Source organism: Ziziphus jujuba, chromosome 8 (genome assembly GCF_031755915.1).
Source record: "Ziziphus jujuba cultivar Dongzao chromosome 8, ASM3175591v1".
Taxonomy (NCBI): domain Eukaryota; kingdom Viridiplantae; phylum Streptophyta; class Magnoliopsida; order Rosales; family Rhamnaceae; genus Ziziphus; species Ziziphus jujuba.
The window spans coordinates 3498900-3524831 of NC_083386.1; the positions used below are offsets into that span (position 1 = coordinate 3498900).

The following is a 25932-nucleotide window of genomic DNA, read 5'->3' on the forward strand; positions in this document are numbered from 1 at the left end:
ATGCAAGGTTGAGCGTTGACTCATGCATGGTTGTGAAGTGCTCGTCGATACGAGTTCGTAGACTAGCGGCACGTCCGATTTGGACATATGGTTTGAAAGTTATGGACCTGTAAAGTTTTTCAAATACTGTATTATTTTAATATTATTTTTACACGCATAACGAGGTGCCACGTGTGACTCAATGAAGTTGGCCATGTGTCACCATGGTGAAATGCCACATGTCAACCATGTGAAAAAATCAAATTATTTTATTATTTTTGAATAATAATATTATTATTAATATTATTTAATTATTTCTTTTTCTTTTCCTTTTTCTTTTTCTTTTTCTTTTTCTTTTTCTTTTCTTTTCTTTTCCCCACGTGGGAAAACACCAATCCTTTCTTTTTCTTTTTCTTTTTCTTTTTTTTTTTCTTTTTTCTTTTTTCCTTCTTCTTCCCCGAAATACACACACACACGCAGCTTTTCTTTCTTCTCTTCCGGCCGTCCCTCTCTCTCTCCCGTGTTTTTGAATTCCGACCACCCATAGCCCTCACGCGCCAGCCACCAAGGAAGCCCGCCACCTCGCGAGCTTGGCCGCCAAGTTTCACGGCCAGCCACCGCCGGACGCGCGCCGATCGGGCCGGAGAAGCCGCCGGCCGGCCAAGTTTCTCTCTCCTCTTTTCTTGTGTTTTCCGGCCAGCCCACTCCCAATTGAGCCTCCTATCCCCCTATTTTGGGTCCTCTGAATCCAAAAATGGCCTCCAATCCCAGAAATTCGAAGCGGTTTGCGAGATATGGGGAAGTGAACACCGGCCGAACCTTTCCGACCAAATTCCGGCCACCTCCGGCGGAATTGGGGTCGACGGAGACCGGATTGGTGATCCTCGTTCCACGAGCTTCGATTCGGTATATCATTCGACCATTTTGGTTAACGTTTGTGTTTGAGCCCCCGGGTACCGGGTATTATTTACCCGATTAAAATATTAATTTATTTGACTGTCTATGAATTTTGTTCTAGGAGCACCGGTGAGTCGTGAAATTGATCCCGTGATGGATCGTAGGTTAATTGCGTGCTCCAGGTGAGTGATCCACCTTTAAAAATATTTTCGGGGTAATTAATTGTATTTATGTGGTATTAATTTGGTATCTGTAAAATTGTGCTCATGTGGTGTATTTTAAATATAATCGGGAAAAATATTATTTTATATATATATTTACCATTGGTAATAAATGGAAATTTTGGGATCATTAAGAAATTCCCGATTATTATTTTATGGTGATTTAATTATGAATTATATTGTTGTTTAATTTATTATGCATGAGCAAAGTGAATTTTGGTGGTATTTGTACGTGGTTTTAAATTTGATTTTCTGGGCATAATTGGGTTAAATATTTTACGAAAATATTTGGTTATATTTTATAAATTATGCCCGCGGTATTTTTATGGTTGCATCTCGTATTTCGAGGAAAATTGTGGTTTGTTGATTATCGATGTTTTCGTACCGGGTTGTTGAATAAAAATATGTGGGATGGTGTTTTGTGAAAATTTGGTATACTTCCCACGGTAATTTGTAAAACGGTACGGTTGGTTATTATTGTTTATTTTTAGACGCACTCACACAGTATTGGTGTTCTGGTGTATGGTGTATGGACACGTGGTAGTGCGCGGTTATTATCTGGTTTAGCGCACGGTTATTACTTCACCCGTGAGTTGCCATTGGACCGTGGGCAGGCAAGGTTATTGTTGTGCACAGCCGCCCCCCTCCTTGGCCGGGTTGATGGTTTTTAGCAGTTGGTACTGTCGGGACGCCGAAGTGACCACTGCAGGTTTCTCTCTTTAACCTCTCGCCAGTCGGTGCTCGGGACGCTGGGTATCGGAGGGCATCACCGGTATATGGTGTGGTGCGTCAGGTGTAATTGTCGGTGTAAATTGCAATTAAAGTTTAAAACCCCAAAGGTGTTCAAAAAAAAAAATTATTTATTATAATTTATTACAGAATATTTATATTTGGGGTATTTATTTATTTGTTTATTTGTTGTTTATTAATTCGTTTAGTTCCTTGGTTTTTGGGAAGTACGTACAAGGGTTTTGTGAAAATGTTTTAAAAGGGGAACATTTCAAACAGAGTGAATAGTGAAAGTTTTGAGAGAAATTATTACTTTAAATATTTATTTATTTATTTATTTAATTGTTCGGTATTGCTTAATTAAATTCCTTTATTTTTATATTATTAATATTAAAGGTGTATAGTAGTTAGGGTCACTCACTGAGATGATTAGCATCTCACACTCTTAAATTCCGTTCCCCTAGGTCCAGGTTGGAGACGTTGATTGTCCGGGGCGAGCCCAACGTCTCAGTTCGTTGCCGAAGGTTCAAGAAGTTTTTCTTCCCTTTTTCCTCTCTATCCTGTATTGCTTCTTTATCTGTTATTTTTATAAATTCCACATTTGTCGTATAATGCTCTGTATACTGTATTGGACGTGTCGTTGTTTTTATGCACTGGGTTGCTGCTGTTGTTTTATTTTTGAAGTGCTGAAATTTGTGGAACAATTTGTAGTTGTGGGAGGAATAAGGGGATGTTTATAGAAGTGTGTTTTCAGTGCAGGTAGTTTGTGGTAAGTAAATCCCTTAGGGGAGACTCTGTCGGATTTTCCGTTGGAGGGTCCGGTAGGGTTTCCCTGGGATCAGGGCTGTCTAGGGTTCCGGGGAAGGAATTCTGGACGGGTCCTGACAATAACTTGCGCGCTCATCCACATACATAGTACAGAATACCAGTACTGTATAAGTGCGTCTAAAAGAAATAACCTTATTATTTTTTAAAAAAATAACAATTTTTGCAAACTCACCGTGGGAATTATACCATTTTTCAAATCCACAATCCCACATTTTTTCTTTAATCCTCATCATAAATCCAGCACTTTAAAATTCACCAATTTCAAGTCCATCCATTTAAATATAACAATCTTCAATACCATAAAAACCTGATCCATAAATAATCAAACGCATAAATATGGATTTTGAACTCAATACTTTAGTACAATTATTTTTTCTCAAAATCTTAAAATCAATTTATATCAAAATCACATAAATTTCATATTTGCTTAAATCCACATAAGTACATTTATTATACGCAATTAATTCTATAATATAAATTTAACAATAATCGATCATAATTTAAATCCTGAACTTCTTTAAAACCAAATATATGAATTCCATGCAATATATGCTTAAATCAATAAACTTTTGGCATCATAAATTCAAAAATAAATTTAATAAGAATTTAAGACATAATTTATTTAAAAACCCAAAATATAATTTTTGATGCAATACATGCACTAAGTCAACATAAATCATCATCATAAGCTCAAATAACAATCTCTTCAATATTAAACATATATAGCACATTTTTCATCAATTCAATTAGCACCATATATAAATATATATATATATATATATATATATATTTTTTTTCACAATCCCAAAATATAGTTTGGTGACATTACATATATTAATTAATCATAATTTGGCATTATAAATTTTAAATATCAATTCCTCTCAATATCGACATATTTATTTTCCATAATTTCAAATAACACAAAATATATATTTTTAATAGTCCCCAAAATAGTTTTGAAGGTGGATCACTCAACACGAGCATGCAATTAACCCAAGATCCTCCATGGAATCAATTCCACGATGCACACGTGCTCCTAAAACAACAATATTACACAATGTCAAATAAATTAATATTTTATTTGGGTAAATAATACCCCGTACCCGGGGGGTTTAACACAAACATTAACCAAAATTTGTGATTAATATACCAAATCGAAGCTTGTGAAATGAGGATTACGAATCTGGTCTTACTTCCCGAAGATCGGATCCGAGGTGGACGGAATCTCGTCGGAAAGTTCTCGGATTTTAGGCCTTCGATTCTCACAATCTGTTAAGAATTGAGGAAAGTGGACACCAGATTTGGGTTCAGAGTGTCAGAATTATTGGAAAAGAATGGGCGGTACAACTAGAAACTTGCCGGAAAGTCGATTTCTCGACGAGCAGCCGTGGTTTCCGGAATCCGCCATCGCCGGCGGCCCGTCCGGTGGCCACTGGTCGTGATTTTTGGTAGGAAGGTAGATTGGGGAATGGGTGACTCAACGGGACCGGCGGTGAGGCAAATGGAGGTCTGAATGGAGAGAAATTTGGGTTTGAAGTAATCGGCACCGCTGCTGGAAAAAGTCTCGATCCAGGCCCGTCGACGGTCGGTTGGCCTTGATTTTTGGCTGGCCGGTCAGTTTTCAGGTGGGCTTCAAGCTAGGGTGATGTGTGTACTATTCTGGTGGTTGGAAATGGGTGAACGGAGGTTGGCCAGTTGGGTTTCTCTCTCTAGCTCTCTCTCTCTGTCTCTCTCTCTCTCTCTCTCTCTCTCTCTTTTTCTCTCCTCCTTCTTCTTCTCTCTCCTCCCTCTCCTTCTCAGCTAGTGTAAATTCCCGTGGGTGCCACTATGCATTCACAGGTGGGTCCATTTTTTTGACATGTGGTACCACTGTTCACACAGATATAGATTCATGAATAGTAAATACTGTCTCGAAAAAACTTCACAGCTCTGCAACTTTCAAACCACATGTCCAAATCGGACGTGCTGCTAGTTTATAAACTCGTATCGACGAGTACTTCACAACCATGCATGAGTCAAAGCTCAATTTTGCATGAACAAAAAGTCAACTCCGGCACCCTCGGACAATTTGGACCTCAACTTGTTTTGCTCATAACTTTCAAACTGTAGCTCTGTTTTTGACGTGCTACTAGTCTATGGACTCATGACAATGTGTACTTTTTAACGGTACCTTGGTCAATGTGAAATTCCATCAGGAGTAAAAGGTCAATATTTGATCCCTTCTCGGTCAACGACGGTCAAACCCGGTCAACCTTGGTCAAATTTGAGAAATTTTCGATGTACTTCGGGACGGGGTGTTACAAGATGGAACGTTGATTTTGGCAATGAATTTTCTTTTATTAATTTTTAAATCACATTAAAAATTAAAATTTTAAAAATTGATTAATAATCAAAATATAAATATTGATATATTAAAATTCAATTAAAAAAATAAAATCTATTAAAATTGATTAACCATAAATATATTTTTAAATCTCATATTTTAAAACAATTTAAAACTTAAAAACATTATGATGGTAAAATTACAAGATTGGCTTGTTAAGAGCCTAATTATATATATATATATATATCAATATAACTATGTTTTATTTTTAAATATATATATATATATATATATATATATAAAGCTATGTTTTATTTTTAAATGATACAATATTTGAACTTTTTTTAATGGAAAATAATATAAAGTTTAATATGATAAGTTTTTGGAATCAGTTAAAAAATATACAGTTACTATTTTCTTTTCATTTGGAGTGGCTTTTAGTTCTTTAAATACACCTATGGGAAAAAAGAAAAAAAATTTAAAACAACCCTGCCTACAGCTCATGCCTTTTTGTTTTTAGTCTTCTATATATATATTGAAATGAGAAAACAGCCTCATCACCATGCAACCATACATCATCTATATTTTGTCGTGAAAAAATGAAATCTCTCTCTTGTATTTGTCTCATTCTGTCAAACAATTCCAATTAAATTATGATAGGCTATTAGAATTAAAATATTCCCCTTATCATTTCTTTTGGTTTTATGTGTAATTTTAAAATATATTTTCATATATGTATTAAAAATGTAACATATATAAATTTAATTGTTTATACTTATAGTCAATGCTTTAAAAAACAAAAGCATAAAATGAGGTGTTCCATTGTTTATAAGGCTGCCTCAAAGGCGTTTCTATAAATACTTTTCCGCTATATAAAAAATACTATATAAAATATTAAACATATTTAAAATTATTGGAATTAACATACTTAAAAACACATTATACTTTATTAGTTTTTTGTTAAAAATAAATAAAAATTATAATGATGCATTTTTAAAACAATTGTATACTATTAATTCGCTTTTATTAAACTGTAAAGTAAGAATCTTTTAATTTATTATATGTAAATATTATATTTTAAGATTTGGAAGAGCACTTGGTGTGGGCTGTGGATCCATTTTATTTTGTTATGGGCTTAATCAATCTTTTCTACGTTATTTAAAGGTGGGTTAGGTATATTGATTGGGCAAAGGTTTGCTATTAGGGTTTTTTTTTAAAACTAACTATCAGGATCCGTCCAAGATCTCTCACCGGAACTCTAGACAAGTTCTGATATCAGGAAAACCCTATCGGATCCTGCAATGGAAAATCCTGCACTGAAAACACACTTTTATATATATACCGCCTTATTCCTCCACCTTACTACAATTTAATTCCACAATAATCAGCACTTCTATAAAACAGGGAACTAATGCAGTATTTAATAAAATATATCCAATACAGTATACAAAGCATCATAGGGTACAATTAAGTATCAAAGTTATACAACAAAGGATGGAAAGAAATATTACAATAGAAATAAATGAAAAGAAAGAGAACTCCTCGAAATACGATAGCAACGAAGGTCAAGCTCGGTCAGAACAAACGTCTACCAATCTTTGTACCTAAGAGAACGGATTTAAAAAAATATGAGATGTCAATCATCTCAGTGAGTGACCTTATCTACTATACAATTATAATAGCAACAATAGTCATAGTACACTTGAATAATTAAGAATAAATAAGTAAATAATTAATAACTAATTGAAAATAATATTTTCTCTCAAAACCCTCATCATTCACTCCGTTGGAAAAATTCCCCTTTGAAAACATTTTTGCAAAACCCAATATTTTATGCTCCAAAAATCAAGGAATAATTAATTTAATAAAAATTTAAATAATTCAAATACGAATAAAATATAATAAAATAAATTTAGAGTACTGGCATTAAAAAAATATAATATAAAAGTAAAATTCAATATATAATTCATAACATTTGTTTTAATAAACTAAAATAAACAGTATCAAAAATATAATTTATATAATTACAAACAATCATATAAAATAAATGGTAAAAATATTATAATATTCATTTTGAAATATTCAGCCAATTATAATATTTTTATGGCAATATGCATTTAAAAAAAAACGTTAATTTAAAATAAGTGACATAAAATATGAATAAATACATTTTAGAAAATACTAATTGGAAATAGGTCATAAAACAAATTAAATACATTTAATTTAAATGCTGCTTAAAAACTTTAGGATTTGAAATTTATATCTAAAAAATAATACTTGATGCACCACACTATATACCAGTGATGCCCTACTATACCCAACGTCCCGAGTACCGTTCGACGGGAGTTTAAAGAGAGAAACTTGCATACGGTCGCTTCGGCATCCCGACAGAACTGCTGCTTAAATCGTCAACCCAGCTATGGAAGGGGGGTGGCTTATCGCCAATATCAAACTTGCCTGCCCTCGGTCCGATGGCAACTCACGGGAGATATTATAACTTGAGCGCTCATCCACATACATAGTACAGAACACCAGTACTGTATAAGTGCGTCTAAAACAAATAACCATATTATTTTAAAAATAACAATTTTTCCAAAACTCACTGTGAGAATCATACCATTTTTTAAATTCACAATCCCACATTTTTTTCTTTAATATCTCCAGCATAAATCCACCAATAATAATATACAAATAACTTTTCCCGAATTATAAAATCAATCAAATAATATTTCAAGGGCATAATTATATAATTTGAAAGCACCAACATTTTTTCTTGAAATATTTAAAATCAAATCATGCCCAAAAATAATATTAAAATCCAAATACAATTAATTAAATGAAAACACCTTGCTCATGCATAATAAATTCAATTAAATCACAATAATAATAATCAAGAATTTCTTAGTAAACCAAATTTTCATTTAGCATCAATAAGCATATATATATATATATAAAAGAAATCATCGAAATTGATAATACAATTTACTACAATTATAAAAATTCCACCACATGAGCATATTTTTTAAATATCAAATTAACATAAAATAAATATAATTAATTACCCCAAAATAGTTTTAAAGGTGGGTCACTCACCTCAAGCACGTGTATCAATTGAGATCCTCTGCAGGATCACCTCCACTACCCACACGTGCACCTAAAATATCCACAATACACAAAACTAATTATTTTAATACTTTAATCGGGTAACTCCCAAATGGGTACCCGGGGAGCGAACACAAACGACAACCAAAATTTACAAGTGATATACTAAATCGAAGCTTGTGAAACGAGGATTATGAATCTCGTCTTACTTTCTGGAGATCGGACCCGAGGTGGCCGGAATCTCATCGGAAAGGTGTCGGATTTTGGATCCTCGGATCTCACAAACCATCACGAGTTGGAGTAAACCGACCTCATATCTGGGTTTAGGGGGTCAAAACTACTGGGAAAGGATGGGTGGTGCAACTGGAAACTCGTCGGAAAGTTGATTTCCTGATGAGCCACCGTGGTCACAAGAACCCGTCACTGCCGGCAGCGCCTCCGGTGGTCACTGGTGGTGATTTTTGGAGGAAATGTAGATCGGAGGATGGGCGAATGGATGGGACTGGCAGTGAGGTAAATGGAGGCTGGATCAGAAAGAAATCTAAGTGGGAAGTTTTCGACGCCGTTGTCGGAAAATGCTTCGATCTGGGTACGTCGGTGGTCGGGTGGCTGCGAGATTTGGCGGGCTGGCCGAAAATGGAAGGAGCAAGGTGGTGGTCAGGCACGTGTATGGTTTAAAGGGGCAGAGGACAGTGAACGGAGGGTGGCCGTGGGTGGTGGCTTCTCTCTCTATCTCTCGTCCCCGCTCTCTCTCTCTTTCTCTCTCTCCGGTCACATGGCTCACACATGGATTTGAGCTAATAAGAAGCCATCCCATGGATGCCACTGTGCATTGATGGGACAGGATGAGGGCTTGATACATGGCACATATTTTTCACAATAACACCATTTGATTAAAAATAGTATAAAATAATACTATATCTGAAAAACTTTGCGAGTCCATAACTTTTTAACCTGGTGTCCAAATTAGGCGTGCCGCTAGTCTATAGACTCATATCGATGAGTAATTTACAACCATACAAGAGTCAAATCAAAATTCTACATAAATAAAAAGTCAAACTTGGCACCCTTGGACAACTTGGACTGCAACTTGCCTTGTGCATAACTTTCAAACGGTAGCTCCAATTTTGACGTACTACTAATCTATGAACTCGGGACGATACGTACTTTGAAATGGTGCCCCGATCAAGGCAAATTTCCATCCAGAACAACAGTCAAAATTTTGACCCACTGGGTCAACGGTCAACCTTGGTCAATGTATAAAAATTCCGATGTACTTTGGGACGGGATGTTACACTAACCACCCCGTAAATCTATTCTTGAAAAATAACAAAATTTTTATTTTTTTTAAAAAAATAACCAACTTTTAACTCATCTGGACCAAAATACCCTTTACTATATTTTTATTTTTGCTTGCTTTCCCTTTCCCTTTCAAAACTTAGGCTAGGGCTTTCCCTTTCGAAAAACACCATTACAGTCACCACCAAAAGCCAGTCGTCGTTGCACCAACACCATTGCCATAGCCACCAAAAGCTACTCATCACCGTAGCTACACCATTGTCGTCGCCACCAAGAGCCAGTCGTCATTGCATCAACAACATTGCCGTCATCACCAAAAGCTAGTTGTCGCCACAGCCACAGGTTGCATCTGTGCCGGTGCTGCCCCAACCACTTATTCCTTCTTTCTCTAACGGAACCCTAGACAAGCCTTCATCTCAGGAAAATACCACCGAATTTTCCAATGGAAAATCCAACAGCATCTCCCCTAAGGGTATGACTTACCACAAAATTTCCTGCCCAGAAAAACACACTTCTAGAAACATCCCTTTATTCCTCCCACCTTACTACAATTTATTACCACAATTTTCCAGGACTTCAAATAAATGACAGGGAATCAATATATGATTCAGTAAATATGTGTCCAATCAGTATACAGAGCATTATCCACTACAATTGAATATGAAATTTAATACGATATAAGATAAAAAGAAATAATACAAGATAAAAAAGAAAGGACAAGCCTCTTGGACTTTCGGCAACGAACCAAGACGTCGAACTCATTCCGGACAATCAATGTCGACTAACCTGGGCCTAAAGGAACGGAATTTAAAAACATGAGATGCTAATCATATCAGTGAGAAACCCAATCTACTATACAATAATAATAATAATAAAAGGATAAATAACTTAGTTAATTGATTAATAGGAAATAAGTAAATAAATAATATGTAGTTAAAAATAATATTTTCCCTTAAGACCCTCACGATTCACTCAATTGGAAAAGTTTTCTTTTTTAAAACGTTTTACAAAACCCGCTATTTGTATGCCCCGAAAATCTAGGGAAAACAATTAGTCAATAGTTTTCTAATAAAATACGATAATTCAAGAATCCAAATTTATAATAAAATAAATTGAAATAAAAATAATTGTAACAATTACTAAATAATTAATGCACGTCATAACAATTAATACCAAAATATTAATAAAACTCACATTAAAACAATTCATGAAACAAGTAAATAATTAAAATAAATCAATTTATTGAATAATTAAGCAAAGAAAAAATTAAATCAAATTAAAACCTCCATTTGAAATAAATAATAAAAACAATATTAAATATATTCTTAATTTAAATACAATTTCAAAATATTTATTTTGAAATCCATGTTCTGAAAATCATTTGATGCACTCACTATATGCCAGTGGCGCTAACAGTACCCAGCGTCCCAAGGTACCGCCAGACAAGAGGTTAAAGATAGAAACCGGCATACGGTTGCGTGGCGTCCCACCGTGCCGTTGATACCAAGCGTCCCAGCCATGAAGGGGCAGCCTACCCTCATCCAATGGCAACCACAGGACAACTCCATAAATCAACTGCGCGCTACTCACACCCACCTGTGCACTAATGTAACACCCCGTCCCAAAGTACAACGGAAATTTTCCAACTTTGACCGAGGTTGACCGTTGACCGTTGATCGTTGACCGTAGGGGTCAAAAGTTGACTTTTTGACTCGGATGGAATTCTATGTTGATTGAGGTACCGTTACGAAGTACACGTTGGCATGAGTTCATAGACTAGTAGCATGTCGAAAACGGAGCTACGGTTTGAAAGTTATGGGCAAAACAAGTCGAGGTGCAAACTGTCCAAAATGTGCTGGGAGTTAACTTTTTATGGTTGTAGAATTTTGCTTTAACTTTTGTATGGTTGTAAAGTGCTCATCGATACGCGTTCATAGACTAGCGGCACGCTTAATTTGGACATCGGGTTAAAAAGTTATGGATATGTGAAGTTTTTCGAATACCATAATATTTTAATATATCTGGCTTAAGTGAACAGTGATGCCACGTGTCAACATCTGAGAGGTCCATGTGGGTGAACAGTGTCACCCACGGTGGCTTTTATTTTGGTAAAACGGTGGGGGAGGAGAGAGAAAGAGACGGAGGAGAGAGAGAGAGAGAGAGAGAGAGAGAGAGAGAGAACCACCGACCGCCGAAGTTATCAACTTTTCCGGCCGAACCTTGCCACACGCACCGACCAGGCGGGAGTGCCTCTCCATTCCTGACCAGCCCTAAAATTTCATGGCCAACCGACCGGCGACGCGCTCGGATTGGAGCGTTTTCCGGCGACGGCAATTTTTCCCCTCCACCATCGGCCATTACCGTTTGACCCATTTCTGGCCATTTTCAGGGCACACGCACCAATCACCCTTCACCACCTCCTCATTTCTGACCAGCCCACCAAATTTCACGGTTATCGGACCTCCGACGCACCAGGATAAGAGTATTTTCCGGCGAGGGGCCGAAAATCTTCAAACCCAGATCTCTTCGCCGTTCGGCCTCCGTTTGCCTCATCGCGGGTCCCGTTGGAACCCTCTCCGTTCGATCTACAAAACTCCCAAAAATCTCAGCCATCGGCCACCGGACGCACCGCCACCGGTGACAGTTGCCGATGACCGCGACGGCTCACCGGAGAAATCACTATTCCGGCGAGTACCCAGTTGCACCGCCGGTCCTTATAGACTAATTCCGACCACCTAAACCCAGATCCGGTGTCCTTTTCCTCCAATTCGCAACGGTTTGAGAGAATCAAAAAGTTGAATCCTGAAAGCTTTTCGGCGAGATTCCGGCCACCTCGGGTCTGATCTCTGAGAAGTAAGACCGGATTCGTAATCCTCGTCACTCAAGCTTCGATTCGGTATATTACTCGTCAATTTTGGTTGACGTTTGTGTTTAACCCCCCGGATACCGGGTATTATTTACCCGAATAAAATATTAATTTAATTGAGTTGTGTGAATTATTGTTCTAGGAGAACATGTGCGTCGTGGAATTGATCCCATGGAGGATCTTAGGTTAATTGCATGCTCCAGGTGAGTGACCCACCTTTAAAACTATTTTGGGGTGATTAATTATGTTTATTTGGTGTTAATTTGATATCTAGAATTATGCTCATGTGGTAGAATTTAAATATAATTGTGGAAAAAATATTATATATATATATATACCCATTGATGCTAAACGAAATTTTGGGTTATTAAGAAATTCCCGATTATTATTATTGTGATTTAATTGTATTATTATGCATGAGTAAGGTATTTTCATTAATTAATTGTATCTGGATTTTTATATTATTTTTGGGCATGATTGGTTTAAATATTTTAAGGAAAATATTTGTTTAAATTGGTGGTTTCAAATTTGATAATTATGCCCGTGGAATATTATTTGATGGACTTTGTGATACGAGAAAAATTATTTGTATATTGTTATCGATGGTTTCGTGCCAGAAATGTTAAAGGAAAATGTGGGATGGTGAATTTGAAAAATGGTATAATTCCCACAGTGATTTTTGGAAAATCGGTACAGTAATAAAAAAAAATTGATAATTGGTTTTAGACGCACTCTTATAGTATTGGTGTTCTGGTTGTATATGTGGATTAGCGCGCAAGTTACTATGTCTCCTGTGAGTTGCCATTGGACCGAGGGCAGACAAGTCTTATATATTGCACATCAGCCGCCCCCCTCCGTGGCCGGGATGACGGTTTCAGCAGCGGTGCTGTCGGGACGCCGAAGCGCCATATGCAAGTTTCTCTCTTTAACCTCCCCGCTAGTCGGTGCTCGGGATGCTGGGTATCGGAGGGCATCACTGGAATATGGTGTGGTGCGTCAAGTATAAATTTTCAGATAGAAATTTCAAACCCTAAAGTGTTCTAAAATTATTTATTTTATTTTATTACCTTTTATTTATATTCGCATCATTTAATTATTATTTATTAAATTAATGATTCCTGGATTTTGGGCATATGAATATTGGATTTTGGAAAATGTTTTAAAAGGGAAGCCTTTCCAACAGAGTGAATAGTGAGGGTTTTGAGAGAAAATATCATTTTCAATTAATTATTAATTATTTACTTATTTATTCCCAATTAATCAAATGTGCCATAAGTATCGATGTTTTATAATTGTACAGTAGATAGGATCACTTACTGAGATAACTAGCATCTCATATTTTTAAATTTCGTTCCCCTAGATCCAGGTTGGGAGACGTTGATCGTCCGGGGCGAGCCCGACGTCTCAGTTCACTGCCGAAAGTCCAAGAAGCATTTCTTACCTTTTTACTTTTCATCTTGTATTACTTCTTTATCTGATATTGTATTATTCCACATTTATTTGTATAATACTCTGTATACAGTATTGGACATTTAGTTATTAATTATGCACTGATTTACTGTTATTCATTTGGAGTGCTGTAAATCTGTGGAATTAAATTGTAGTATTGAGGGAGGAATAAGGGGATGAATATAGAAGTGCGTTTTCAGTGCAGGAAATTTGTGGTAAGTCCAACCCTTAGGGGAGGTTCTGCCGGATTTTCCATTGGAGGGTCCGATAGGATTTTCCTGGGATCAAGGCTTGTCTGGGATTCCAGTGAGGAATTTTGGATGGGTCCTGACAGCTAATCATATCCATGTGCGCACTAATTGCATCCATATACACAGAATACTAGTACATGTATGGTGCATCTAAGAACTCGTAAATCATAAATCAATATTTTTCAAAATCTCAAAATTTCATAAACATCATCGGGTTTATTCCATCCAATTAAACTCGTAATTTTCTACATTCTCTTTTAAATCATCATTATAAATCCATCAAGTTCAAATCCATCAATTTGAATATACAAATTTTTCAATGGCATAAGGTCAAGCCATTAATATTTCAATGCATAAATATTTTTGAAACATAATAATTTAAATCCATATTTTTCTCAAATTCTCAAAAATCAATTGAAATCAATAATATGAAAACCATATAAATTCCATATATAATTAATTCATATAACTGTGCACAATAATTGAATAATAATCATAGCAATAATTAAAATAAATCAAAACCACAATTTCTTTAAATTCCCAAATATATTCTTTTGGCACCAAAACATATATTAAAAACATTATAAATTGGCAATACAATTCTAGATAGAAATTCTCATAATATCGAACACATAAACATATTTTTGAAATATTCAATTATGAAATATTCCAACAAATTAATTTAATAATTAATAATTTCAATTTCAATTTCATAAAATTCTTTAGATCAAAATATTTCTTAATACATAAATATTTTGATTCACTCAATTGAGCATCAAATTTCCAAATATAAATCTACTAAATATTTATCATATAGAATATCAATTTCAAATATTCAATTAATACAAAATATTCACAAATTTTATTCCCGAAATTAATTTGAAGGTGGGTCACTCACCTCGAGCACGCAATTAACCCAAGATCTTCCATGGGATCAATTCCATGATGCACATGTGCTCCTAGAACAACAATATTACATAACTCAAATAAATTAATATTTTATTCGGGTAACTGGAAACTCACCGGAAAGTCGATTTCCTAACGAGCCGCCATGGTCACCGGAATCCGCCATCGCTGGCGGTGCGTCTGGTGGCCACTGGTCGTGATTTTTGGAGGCAAGGCAGATCGAGGAATGCGTGACTCAACAGGACTGACGGTGAGGTAAATAGAGATCGGAATGGAGAGAAATCTGGGTTTGAAGTAATCGGCGCTGCTGCCAGAAAAAGTCTCGATTCGGGCGCGTCAGCGGTCGGTTGGCTGGTTTTCAGGTGGGCTTCAAGCTAGGGTGGCGTGTGTACTGTTGTGGTGGCTAGAAATGGGTGAATGGCGGTTGGCGAATTGGGTTTCTCTCTCTAGCTCTCACTTTTTCTCTCTCTCTCTCCTCCTTCTCCTTCTCTCTCCTCCCTCCCCTTGTTAGCCACTCAAAAAGCCCATGGGTGCCACTGTGCACTCATGGGTGGGTCCACTTTTTTGACATGTGGAACTACTGTTCACATAAGTCAATTTATATTAAAATATTACGGTATTCGAAAAATTTTGCATGTCCATAACTTTTTAACCAGATGTCCAATTTAAGCATGCCACTAGTCTATGAACTCGTATCGACGAGTACTTCACAACCATGCATGAGTCAAAGCTCAAATTTGCATGAACAAAAAGTCAACTCTGGCACCCTTTGGACAGTTTCGACCTCAACTTGTTTTGCTCATAACATTCAAACCGTAGTTTTGTTTTCGACGTGATACTAGTCTATGAACTCATGACAACGTGTACTTTTTAACGGTATCTCAGTCAATGTGAAACTCCACCGAAAGCAAAAAGTCAACATTTGACCCCTTCTCGGTCAATGATGGTCAAACCTGGTCAACTTCGGTCAAATTTGAGAAATTTTTGGGACGGGGTGTTACATATATGTTACGAAAAATAGAACAAAACAATAGGAATAGTAGAATAAAAACAATACACAGATTTATGTGCAAAACCCTTGACGGGAAAAAACCACGGACAAAAAGAGATAAAATTTTTATTGATCAAGATTGATACAAGAGGTGAGCAAATAGAACAACTAAAAATTCAATACAGCTTAAAACTCTCCAAAAGCATAAAAAATATATTATACAGAATAAACCTATAAATTAGAAAAGTCCATACCGCAAGCTTTTCGAGTCGAATCAATAAAAATGTGGATCACCAACTCTAACAATATATAAATTGATTTTTTCAATGGTATGATATAAGTACAAATTACTTTTTGCCGACACAAATGAATGAGCTAGAAAGACACATCATTTGCATAAAATCATACATTTAAAAGTCACCTTCATTTCATTGATAGAAAAAGCAATTTGAAGTACAAACCTTGTTCGTCAACTCAATTATTGATACCCAGTTTGGGTGTGAAATGTATATTTTTGACCTATACATATAGGTGATTTTCCCCCACATACACAAAATGCACGTGTAAATTGCTGTGGCAACCGAACGGATAAGAAAGAGACACTCCAGCTGCCTAAAAGCATATGTGTCACTGTACCAGTAGTAATAGTATCAAATAATTGCTGAATTTGTAACCAAACAAGGCTTTGCGGGACGATTTGCTCCTCCAGCGAGCATCCCCTAGGGCCCCATGCTTATCTATTTGTCATCTTGCATGTGGACCTAATATATTAATAACCACTCATATATATATATATATATATATAGGTGATTTTCCCCAAATACACAAACACATGTTTAAATTGCTGTGGCAACCGAATGGACAGAGAGACACCCCAGTTGCCTAAAAGCATATGTATCACTGTCCCAATGATAGTAATGGTACGAATTAATTGCTGAATTTGGAAACAAACAAGGCTTTGCGGGACCAATGCCTTCTCCAGAGAGCATCCCCTAGGGTATGCTTATCTATTTATCATCACCAAATGTATTAACAACCTCTCATATTTGCAAAGCACCCAAAAAATAAAAAATAAAAAACTCTCATTTGCATGTATCCATTGATATACAACCACTTTAGCAGCAATGTCAAAAACCACATCAGCTCACTCAGGTTTCACACAAAGAGAACTAGAAGGACTTTACATCAGCAGTTATAAACGATAGAGATAATCTTATCTCTAAAGGTTTAGCTAGAAGCAAAACAAATTCAACAGTTTGATGGTATTGATAATTGTTGCTTTAAAAATATTTCTATTTATTTATTTTTTGGTTTAAACCACGAGGTATCCCACGGGAAGCAACTTGTGGCCTGGGCCAAGCCAAAGTCTGAGCGGGGATTAGTCCCATCCTTGAAAGCTGATGAGTACGAAACAAATTCTAAATGTTTAGCTAGGAGCGAAACAATTTCAAGAGTTCAATGATAATTGTTGTTTTTAAAATATTTTAAATATTGTTAATAGCCGACAACTTATTTACATGTATATCACTATGAAAAAGATAAGCATTAGCCACGGAATTGCTGTAGTTAGAAATTTTTAACGACAGGATTATTGACCACAACAAGGGAACAGTCTATTGTGAATAAAAACGTTTAACCACACAATCTAAACTTTTTAGCCACAATTTTTTTCATGGCCAATAGCCTCTTTATTCGTAATTATATACTGTATTTAGTAATCTGAGGTTTAATCGTCAATCAAGAAGTCACTGTTCAATTATCTGTTTTCCATTGTTTATATTGTTGAGCCAAAATTAACCATTCAATGCTTTCACCAATCTTGCATTTACTGGAATATCCATCGCATATATGCATTTGCTTGCATGTCTCTTTATTACTAACAATTCTGATCACTAATCTCTAATTACACACCAATTAATTTGGAAATATTCACCTTTTTGTCTTTTCTGAAAAGGCCTTCGTCTTGTGGCATGTGCTCTCTATGCGCAAAAAATTATTTTTGTAGAATCCCATAACCCAATAATATAAAGATAATTCTACACTTACCAAATTAATTTGTTAATCAAAACTTTTATCACCATGAGTTGGCATTTCAGTTGTAATTATTGAATTGAAAATGGCGACATATAGATTTCATATTCCTCTAGTTTTAGCATTGTACTCTTTTTACCTCATATATACATATATATATACTATATTTAAAATATGTCATTTTGAATCTTTTCTTTCTCTCTGTCTTTCTTTTTCTTTTTGGAATCAAGTAAAAGTATTACAAATTTATCAACAGAGAATTACTATTTCTTTTCTGTTTCGAGTGGCTATTAATTCTTTAAATATAGATATGAAAAAGTGAAAATAATAAAATAAAATAAATAGGCAAACATCCTCCACAGCTCATGCTTATTGTTCTGTCTACTGTATATATTTTGTAATAAGAAAACAACCCCATCACCGTTCAACCATATATATCTTCTATCTTCTGAGCATGAAAAATCCAAACAATTCAAATTATATATAATCAAATTTATATCAGAGTAGTCTAATAGTTCAACATTAGGTATTTTTTCATTAGCCTTTAAATTATTTCAAAATTTTTTTCATTAGTTTTAGCATTGTACTCTTTTTACCTCATATATATATATATATATATATATTATTATGTCATTTTGAATCTTTTTTTTTTTTCCTTTTGTCTATTTTTTGTGGAGTCAGATAAAAGTATTACAATTTTATCAACAGAGAATGACTATTTCTTTACTATTTCGACTAGCTTTTAATTCTTTATATATAAATATGAAAAAAAGAAAATAATAAAATAAAATAAATAGGCACACATCCCCCACATCTCATGCTGTTTGTTCGGACTATTCAATATATTCTGCAATAAGACCCCATCACCATGTAACACCCGGTCCCGAACCATGTCGGAATTGTTGCACGTTGACCGAGGTTGACTGTTGACCGTTGACCCAAGGGGTCAAAAGTTGACTTTTTGACCCGGTTGGAATTCTAGATTGGCTGAGGTACCGTTACGAAGTACACGTTGGCACGAGTTCGTAGACTAGTAGCATGTTGAAAACGGAGCTACGGTTTGAAAGTTATGAGCAAAACAAGTTGAGGTCTAAACTGTCCAAGGGGTGCCGGAGTTGACTTTTTATTCATGCAAAGTTGAGCTTTGACTCATGCATGGTTGTGACGTGCTCATTGATACGAGTTCGTAGACTAGCGGCACGTCCGATTTGGACATGTGGTTTGAAAGTTATGGACCTGTAGAGTTTTTCAAACACCGTATTATTTTAATATTATTTTTGAACATGTAACGATGTGCCACGTGTGACTTAATGAGTGTGACCATGTGTCACCATGTTGAGAAGCCACATGTCAACCATGTATAATATCATATTATTTTATTATTATTTTGTGTAATAATATTATTTAATTATTTTTATTTATTTTATTTTCTTTTCTTTTCTTTTTCTTTTTCTTTTTCTTTTTCTTTTTCTTTTTCTTTTTCTTTTTCTTTTTCTTTTTCTTTTTCTTTTTCTTTCTTTTCCCCACGTGGGAAAACACCTTCTCTTTTCTTTTCCTTTTCTTCCCTTCTTCTTCCCCGAGCCCGACAGAGACAAAAACACGCAGAAATTTTTCTCTCTCTCTCTCTCTCTCTCCTTTGACTCTCTCCCTCTCTCTGTTTGACCGACTGTTTGGCCGGAGTTCAGTCGCCGGAAAGCCACACACGCCGGCCACCTGTGAAGCCCAGCTCGCCGCGACCTCAGCCTCCAATTTTCCCGGCCAGTCGCCGCCGGACGCGCCCAGATCGGGCCGGTGAAGTCTGCGGCGGTGACTTGAAATTTTCCGACGATTCTCGCCGTTTCCGACCAACCCAGCCCGACCCATACCTCTATTCCACCATTTTCGACCTTTCTGAGTCCATTTCCGGGGTTATATTGCACAAAATCTTCACCGTTTAAGAGATCCCTCAAGTTAAATCCGGCCGAATCTTTCCGGCCAAATTCCGGCCACCTCCGGCGGAATTGGGGTCGATGGAGACCGGATTTGTAATCCTCGTCACTCAAGCTTCGATTCGGTATATTGTTCGACTATTTTGGATAATGTTTGTGTTTGACCCCCCGGGTACCGGGTATTATTTACATGAATAAAATATTAATTTATTTGACTGTGTGTGAATTGTGTTCTAGGAGCACCGGTGAGTCGTGGAATTGATCCCATGGTGGATCATGGTTTAATTGCGTGCTCCAGGTGAGTGACCCAGCTTTAATAAATATTTTGGGGTAATTAATTATATTTAATTGCTGTTAAATTGGTATCTGAAATTATGCTCATGTGGTGGAATTTAAATATAGTCGGGAAAAAATATTATTTTATATATATATTTTTACCCATTGATACTAAACGGAATTTTGGATTACTAAGAATTTCCCGAGTATTATTTTATGGTGGATTAATTTATTTATTGTGCATGAGCAAAGTATATTTCAGTAATAATCGTACGTGGTTTTAAGTGTTATTTTTCGGGCATAATTGGGTTAAATATTTTATGAAAATATTTGTTTAAGTTGGTAGTTTAATTTTATAAATTATGCCCACGGTATTTATCTGTTGAACCTCGTATTACGAGAAAATTATGGTTTATTTGTTATCGATGTTTTCGTACCGGTTTGTTAAATAAAAATATGTGGGATGGTAAGTGTGAAATTTTGATATATTTCTCACGGTAATTTTGAAAAACGGTACGGTTGGTTAATAATAATTATTTTAGATGCACTCATACAGTATTGGTGTTCTGGTGTATAGACACGTGGTTTAGCGCGCAAGTATTATTTCTCCCGTAGTTGCCATTGGACTATGGGCAGGCAAGTTTGTTATTGGCCACAGCCGCCCCCCTCCTTGGCCGGGATGATGGTTTCAGCAGAGGTACTGTCGCGACGCCGAAGTGCCGTTTGCAAGTTTCTCTCTTTAATCTCCTCGTCAGTCGGTGCTCAGGACGCTGGGTATCGGAGGGCATCACTGGTATATGGTGTGGTGCGTCAAGTGTAATTTTCAAATAAAGTTTCAAACCCCAAAGAGTACAAAATTATTTATTATAAATTATTGCAGTTTATTTATATTTGGGGTATTTATTTATTTATTTATTTGTTGTTTATTAAATTATTTGGTCCCTTGGTTTTCGGGAAGTATGAATATCGGGTTTTGTAAAATTGTTTTAAAAGGGGAACATTTCCAACGGAGTGAATAGTGAGGGTTTTGAGAGAAAGTATTACTTCAAATGTTATTTATTTATTTGTTCGGTATTGGTTAATTAAATCCCTTTATTTAGTATATTATTAATATTAATGGTGTACAGTAGATAGGGTCACTCACTGAGATGATTAGCATCTCATGCTCTTAAATTCCGTTCCCTTAGGTCCAGGTTGGAGACGTTGATTGTCCGGGGCGAGCCCGAAGTCTCAGTTCGTTGCCGAAGTCCAAGAAGTATTTATTCCCTTTTTCCTCTCTATCTTGTATTGCTTTTTATCTGTCATGGTATTAATTCCACATTTATTGTATAATGCCCTGTATACTGTATTGGACGTGTAGTTGTTATTATTGCACTGAGTTGCTGTTATCTTTTGAAGTGCTGAAATTTGTGGAAACAAATTGTAGTAATGTAGGAGGAATAAGGGGATGAATTTTTGAAGTGTGTTTTCAGTGCAGGTAATTTTTGGTTAGTCCTACCCTTAGGGGAGGTGCTGCCGGATTTTCCGTTGGAAGGTTCGGTGGTATTTCCCTGGGATCAGGGCTTATCTAGGGTTCCGAGGAAGGAATTCTGGACGGGTCTTGACAACCATGCAACCACATATATCTTCTATCTTCTGACATGAAAAATCCAACAATTCAAATTAAATTCTGATTGTATATACATACATATATACATATATATATATATATATATAAGAAAGTCATATATATATATATATAATCATATTGATCTACTGGTTGACCATCACATATTTTTTTATTAGTAATTAGATCACTTTAATGATTAACATTTAAAAATTAAATAATTACTTAATATGAATTAATGACAAATTAAAACATTATTTGATGAAAGTGAATCTTAAATTTGTTGAAATATAAATGGATTTTTAGATGTCACATCTTGAAATTATTCAATGGTTGATAATAAAAGTCATGATAATTTTATCATTAATTCGATCTTATATGAGCCTAATTGTATATATATATATATAAGAATTTTGAAAAAATAAATTATATTTGCCAATTAGCTTCTTTATTGCCGGAGATAACTTATTTATTGGCAGATATAATGATATAATTATCAAATGGGTAAATAAAGCAGTAGGTACCCCTGCGGTCTTTAAAAGGCCATATCCATCTGAAGGCATTTGACAAGCAGTGCATTCCAGTCTGCCTAGTCTCCAATATATGATCCTCAATCTCTCTTGAATTTCTTGTGATTTCCAATTAATAATTGCAGTGATGGCTGACGTTATTTTCCTGAACTCCGCGAAGCTCCGCAAGCTTGCTGTGCTTGTTCACGGATATGAAATCGAAATCTTACAAAACCTCTACTTCAAATTAGAAGTGGAACAAGTGAAATACCCGGGAACATGTAATTCAAATATGGAATCCGTGAAGCGCCTGCTGGATGAGTGTGATGCATTAGTGAAGAAGTGTGAGAATGACAGCATTCGGTCTCCGATTGCGTCTCTCATCCTTTCGTTCATCGAAACTTGCGGAAACGGTGCACTGCAGGTGGTGAGGAACTATACATTGCGTAGAGACTATCTTGACAAAGTTATTGAGCATGTCCACAACCTTATCAAAGAGTTGGATGATTTGGACGCTGGCAAAGCCAAGGACGTTGCTGATCTCACCAAACAAATTCAACAGTACGACAAGGCTGTTAAGCGGTACATCAGGATGAGTGCGAATAGTGAAGCATCCAAAGCATTCTCGTCCTCTATCTATCATAACGGCATCGACTTCCCCACCCTACTGCAAACGACCTACCCTAAGCTAGCTACTTAATTTTATTTATAATTTTATATATACGCCTACTAGCCAAGGCTAATTTGTTTCATTTTAATTGTTATATATTTAATCTTAAATTAAAATTTGTGAGAGATTTTTTTATTTTTTCTGGATGAAAAAATATATTGGAGGGAGATATACTACTGACTTTTAATAACGTTCATATTACATATGATTCGATATCATATGATATATCTATGCAGGCACCAGGCAAAATTGAATTTGGGAGGGCATTTCAAGGATTTGAAAGATGATCAAAAGCTACTGGTAATTAATTTATGATTAAATAAATGATATATTATTATTATTATTATTGTTATTACTATTATTAGTTATAGCACAGTACGTTAATCTTTTTTATTATTATTACTTTTTTTACATATATATATATATATGTATTGTGTATATCATGATGTACGTTTCTTCGGTACGTATATAGGTGTATGATTCAATAATTGAGGCATCTGGTCGTGGAAAAGTACTGGATGAAGATGTTGGATTTTTGGAACAAAAAACACAGCAAAAGGAAAGGAAAGAAAACAATGAGCGTAAATTAGTGTGAAAAACTTACTTCATTCATTTCTGGACAAAAATATATAAACATAAGCTTACAACAATAAATCACCTACTTTTCACCTACTATTGCAGTAATCATACCATCAAAAGACGAGTTATACTTTGGTTATCTAATACAATAGTGTTTTACAAAAAAACTGAATATAAAGTAACTAAACATCAAAAAGGAACTAAGACACCAAAAAAAGTGTCATTACACTAACAGAAGAAACACTTAGAGCAATTGGAAGTTATCAAGGGGATTCCCGTGTTAAAGCTTCCATTGATATTAAAGATACTGCCGGCAAAGCTAATCTCCTGTACAATGCAGCAAGCATAACATGGGACATATATACGGCTGAGAACCCCATCAAAGAGGCGGCGTGTAATGCCGTTGTTCAGGTAGCCTCACAAGGCGGTGCAGTGGTGCGAGATATTGTGAAAGCTACCGCAACAGCTGCCATAGATGGCACTAAGGTAACTGAATTGTTGGTGAGTGGGATAGGAATGGTGGTTGGGTTTGCTGCATCTTTTATTCTTGGAACAGCCGCCGGTGTATTGTTCGATTTGATTTTCGGCTCCGGAGGCACGGCACCCTTGCCTACTGATGGCCTTATTTTTCATGTGGCAACCATGCCTGATGGCAAGGAATTGGCAAGATTAATTGCCTAAAAGATCATCATCGGCCATTTTACATTAGTTTCTATATAAATAGTCCTCATTAGATTATAATATTTTAATTTTATAAAATTAGAATACAATGCAAATGATTAATCCATCATGATTTATTTGTATTGTATCCTTTTTTATAAAGTTATGATATCCCTATATGGCGAGGACTACATATAATAAATAAATCAATAAAATGAATGCACATGTGTTATTGTTATTGTTCTTGTTCTTTATATATATATATATATATTATGTGCTATTGTTTGTAAGTTTTTATTAGTTGTATTTGAAAGAAATTTTCCTTTCCAATATATGGAAATATTGTATGTTGTGGCTACGTTTCATCAATAAAACAATATGGTTGTAATAATATAGATACATACATATATATATATATATATATGTTATTTTCTATTTTATTTATTTATTTATTTTTTTACTTTTATTATTTCTAAAACAGAGACTTGGGACAGGGGTTATGGTTGAAGGTAGATAAAAAAATGAGAAAGGAAAAAAGGTTTGACATGTATTTTGTAGATACATGTAACTGTGCATGAGTCAATGAGAAATTATAACCGAAGCCTGAGCAGGTAATAGTTCCATATACCAAAAAAAAGAAGGGTGTGGCAATATTTCGTGGTCTAAAAATCATGTGGGTCATATTTTAGTATGGGAAAGTAAATCCTTAAAGATAATCAATTCTATGACATCATATGGGGTCATATTTTAAGTATCCAAATAAGCAAGTTTTAGATAAACTATGAACTATCACTTCGAAAATAATTTCTACATGTACATATAAAATTTACGAAAACAAGTAAAGTGTATATGATTAAGTAAACAGCCATGGTACTTGCTAATGTTATAATTAAAATGTTAGCTTGTAATTTCGCGACTGAACCAATGTGAAGATATTTTTAATATTGATTATGCGTAATATAGGGTAAATTTGTATGATATATTAATGGACATGCAAATAGTTATATGTCTATCTGCCCATATGTGATACAATTATATATATTCTTTTGGATTTTTCAAACCACAGATTGCAACTCTCGTTTAGCTGCATTGTCTATTCATATTCAATCATTCAAATTCAATCAAATAAAGTTGATTTAATCGATATGTCTCTCATATCCGTTATGATAAATCGTAGATTCAAACTATCACACATTCATCCCTTTATATTAGATATAATAATAAGAATGATAATAATGATAATAATAAAATAATTCAAATTCAAAATTATTTAATCTAATTACAAAGCGTCCAAAATACCATTTGTGAAATGTACAAATTGGAATGTTTTAATTCCTATATGTCTCTTTGTTTGATTCCTTGAGGGGCAAGTTGTTCATTTGTATTATTCGTATATCTCTAGGTAGAATCCTTTAGAGATTCTTATGGTGGCGAATCGGAATCCTTATCTTTGTGTTTTTGGATTTAATTTGTGTTTTCTTTTATGTATTCTTAATGTTGGACTGGGAAGATGGAATAGAAGTTTACACCACATAAATTAGCAAAGTTTGGTTTATCTTGTAACAATTACTAACCGTTCAATTTTAATTTGGCTCGAGAAAGCTCAATGGTATGGTTTACTATTTGTTAACTCCACTAAATTTATAAAGATATTTTCATATGCCAAATATAACCTAACCCCATATATATATATATACATATGTATATATATATATATATATATATATTTATATTTTGATAGAATACAAATGTCAGGACCCGTCCAAGATCCCTCACCGGAACCCCAGACAAATCCTGATCCCAGAAAAACCCTACCGGGCCTTCCAATGGAA

The 25932-nt window shown here is 35.1% G+C and overlaps 1 long non-coding RNA gene across 2 annotated transcripts in view; it reads left to right on the plus strand.

The window, feature by feature from the left end:
* The first annotated feature begins 494 nt into the window (after positions 1–494).
* LOC132805111 (uncharacterized) overlaps positions 495–25932 on the plus strand; it is a 32042-nt gene continuing 6604 nt past the window's right edge. Inside the window, exons 1-3 of one of the 2 annotated variants that reach the window (XR_009640444.1) lie at positions 495–885; positions 998–1058; positions 2291–2501. This is a non-coding gene — a long non-coding RNA (uncharacterized LOC132805111). Of the gene's footprint in view, positions 886–997; positions 1059–2290; positions 2502–25932 lie in introns of those variants that run through there. The other variant, XR_009640445.1, reaches the window with a different exon arrangement.